Source organism: Haemaphysalis longicornis, unplaced genomic scaffold (genome assembly GCF_048455015.1).
Source record: "Haemaphysalis longicornis isolate Haplotype H1 unplaced genomic scaffold, Haemaphysalis longicornis Haplotype H1 scaffold_7, whole genome shotgun sequence".
NCBI classification, from domain to species: domain Eukaryota; kingdom Metazoa; phylum Arthropoda; class Arachnida; order Ixodida; family Ixodidae; genus Haemaphysalis; species Haemaphysalis longicornis.
In genome coordinates this window covers 112,654,769-112,658,533 of record NW_027526422.1, presented here as the reverse complement: position 1 = coordinate 112,658,533, position 3,765 = coordinate 112,654,769, and the positions used below count along the sequence as shown (strand labels likewise).

General features: G+C 43.3%; 1 non-coding gene across 1 annotated transcript; it reads right to left on the bottom strand.

The window, feature by feature from the left end:
* Positions 1–207: 207 nt before the first annotated feature.
* Trnai-uau (transfer RNA isoleucine (anticodon UAU)) lies at positions 208–281 on the bottom strand. Its single transcript has one exon. It is a non-coding gene; the product is annotated as a tRNA-Ile (tRNA).
* Positions 282–3,765: the final 3,484 nt, after the last annotated feature.

The window sequence follows — 3,765 nt, the reverse complement described above, 5'->3', positions numbered from 1 at the left end:
GCTGCCAGAACCGAGGCCCTCGCTAAGCTTTCGCACGATAATATGGTCTGGAAATGAGGGGCTCGTTAGTAAATACAGAAAGAAATGCCGGCGGTCTACAACGCCAAAGATGGGATAGGGGAATGGTTAGACAATTTTTTACTGTTAGTGACGTTACATTATTATTTTTTTTACTAATTATACGTGAAAATGAAAGAAAGAAAAACACGCTCCCAGAGTGGGGACCGAACCCACGCCTTTCGATTATATATCGAATGCCTTACCAATTCGGCTATCTGGGCGACTGTGTACTCCTTCACTTTCTTGGGTATTTATATTTATTACAACTGTATCTGACGCTTGAGGGTGGTAGCCAGCGCCACTCAGACTACACGGGGAGAAGGGGACCTTCTTTTCAACCCCCGGGTCGTGACTCTAACGTCTACAACCTGTCATAAGTGGGTAACTGGCGGGAATCCCTCTTATGCTACCTTGGCATCAACGCTGCCAGAACCGAGGCCCTCGCTACGCTTTCGCACGATAATATGGTCTGGAAATGAGGGGCTCGTCAGTAAATACAGAAAGAAATGCCGGCGGTCTACAACGCCAAAAATGGCATAGGAGAATGGTTAGACAATTTTTTACTGTTAGTGACGTTACATTATTATTTTTTTTACTAATTATACGTGAGAAAGAAAGAAAGAAAAACACGCTCCCTGAGTGGGGACCGAACCCACGCATTTCGATTAGATCTAGAATGCCTTACCTATTCGGCTATCTGGGCGACTGTGTACTCCTTCACTTTCTGGGGTATTTATATTTACTACAACTGTATCTGACGCTTGAGGGTGGTAGCCAGCGCCACTCAGACTACACGGGGAGAAGGGGACCTTCTTTTCAACCCCCGGGGCGTGACTCTAACGTCTACAACCTGTCATAAGTGGGTAACTGGCGGGAATTCCTCTTATGCTACCTTGGCATCAACGCTGCCAGAACCGAGGCCCTCGCTAAGCTTTCGCACGATAATATGGTCTGGAAATGAGGGGCTCGTTAGTAAATACAGAAAGAAATGCCGGCGGTCTACAACGTCAAGGGTAAGGGTACAAGGGTCTACAAGGGTAAGGCATTCGAGATCTAATCGAAAGGCGTGGGTTCGGTTTCCACTCTGGGAGCGTGTTTTTCTTTCTTTCTTTCTCACGTATAATTAGTAAAAAAAATAATATTGTAACGTCACTAACAGTAAAAAATTGTCTAACCATTCCCCTATGCCATCTTTTGCGTTGTAGACCGCCGGCATTTCTTTCTGTATTTACTAACGAGCCCCTCATTTCCAGACCATATTATCGTGCGAAAGCTTAGCGAGGGCCTCGGTTCTGGCAGCGTTGATGCCAATGTAGCATAAGAGGGATTCCCGCCAGTTACCCACTTATTACAGGTTGTAGACGTTAGAGTCACGCCCCGGGGGTTGAAAAGAAGGTCCCCTTCTCCCCGTGTAGTCTGAGTGGCGCTGGCTACCACCCTCAAGCGTCAGATACAGTTGTAGTAAATATAAATACCCCAGAAAGTGAAGGAGTACACAGTCGCCCAGATAGCCGAATTGGTAAGGCATTCGAGATCTAATCGAAAGGCGTGGGTTCGGTCCCCACTCTGGGAGCGTGTTTTTCTTTCTTTCTTTCTCACGTATAATTAGTAAAAAAATAATAATGTAACGTCACTAACAGTAAAAAATTGTCTAACCATTCCCCTATGCCATCTTTGGCGTTGTAGACCGCCGGCATTTCTTTCTGTATTTACTAACGAGCCCCTCATTTCCAGACTATATATATATATATATATATATATATATATATATATATATGGGGAGTCCTCTCCCTGAAACGTCCTGTAAACTTATTGTTATTTTTTAAGTCTGTCTCGTTTGTCTCTGTCTCTACTAACCTTATTTTTTTCGCGCTCTGTGTGAGTTTTTATCTTTTCAGTCTCTCTCTCTCTCTCTCTCTCTCTCTCTATATATATATATATATATATATATATATATATATATATATATGTATGTATATATATAGGAAAGGGGCACTTCACCGCAAGCAGGATGGCATGCTCACCACTCCTCCTGTTTCAGATTTCCCTCATCGGTGGTTTGACCTGCTTGGCTCCCTGGCCGTTGCAAAGTGGTTTCATCGCCTCGCTGGAGCATTGGGCTGCCGATGTGCCTGTTTCGCTAAGTTAAATTTGGTCACTACCAGCACCGTCATCTGGCAACGCGGGACGATCAACAGTACCGAATCAAATGGCGCGGTAGATAAAAGGCCGCAAGCATCACATCCCCCTCGGGCACTTCACCGCAAGCAGGATGGCATGCTCACCGCTCCACCTGTTTCAGGATAGATATATGAACTTTGCTGCCTGTGCTAGGAGTAGTGACTACTGTTTGCTAGCGGTGTCGTGCCCAATAGACGTTTCTGAACAATTAAAATGGTTGTTGTGCTTGCCTTCACGGAAAGGTTCACAATGTGTTGACTTCATGCGTTTGTTGTTGTCAGAAGAAGTGGAAACAAATCCCGTGCCCACTAAGAAAGGTGATTGTCTTGACAAAGAGAGCGATTCTAACACCCTCGCCTCTGTGTTAGAAACTGTGCGCCGAATCGAAGCAGGGCAGCAGACGATACTAAGCGAACTCCAGGGTTTAAAGGAAAAACAGTTGGCAACCGATATTGAAGAAACACCTCACTGAAAGAATTGTTGCCCTTGAAACTAGTGTCGCCTCTCAAAACTCTCCAGTGGAAGGCACTTCTAATAATGTTTTACACATTAACAAACCAGTTACAGACTGTTACGTCAAGGTGCGACGATGCGGAAAACAGAATGCGACGTTCTAATCTGCTGTTCTATGGGATTGATGATGACGAGAACGAAGATTGGGCTGCATCAGAAGAAACAATTATCAAACTTTGCACAGATATTCTTGAGGTGCCTAGCACGAGCACTCAATTCGAACGTGTTAATAGGCTTGGCCGTTATTCCCCCGACATACAAAGGCCAATAATCGCTTTTGTTTTCTTTTATTTCTACAAAGATAAGCAGAAAGTTCTTTCATCCGCATTTAAAATTAATGGGTCAACCATGTCGATTGGCGAGGATTTTTTACCATCTACAAGATTAGCAAGGCGCAAACTGGTCGAGTTTGCAAAAATACAAAAACAGAAATATAACTTGTCTGTTGACAAGCTATGCATGGGTAAAGAGACATACGTGTATAATCCCGATTTCAACACTGTTGAGTTATCATCAAGATAGCTAAAAAAGAGAACATGTTCACATGTAAAATCTTAATTGGTGTTTGCTACCGTCCTCCCGATCATTCCAATTCATTTATTGATGACTTGTTTGACAGTATTAACCTAGATTTGAAGAAATATCGAGGGCATGAGGTTTACTTTCTTGGAGACGTCAATTACCCGCAAATTGATTGGCCTTTGTTGTCATCCACTTGTAGCAGCTCAACCGATTTCTTAAATTTAATTCTGGACTTTAATTTCTCTCAAATTGTAGACCAACCAACCCGGGGACCTAATGTTTTAATTTTGATTTTCACTACTGCACCTGAAACCATAGGCCCGTTATCTTATTTGGGTGAATTTAGTGAGCACAAACTAATCCAGTTAACCGTTGAAGTACCTACCCCAGTAAGGATTCAGTAATAAAAAAATTCGCGATTGTAGCAGAGGAAATTACGTTTGCATGGACTCTGATTTGGAAGTCTCTCTTAATCAAGTTTTTCTGCCC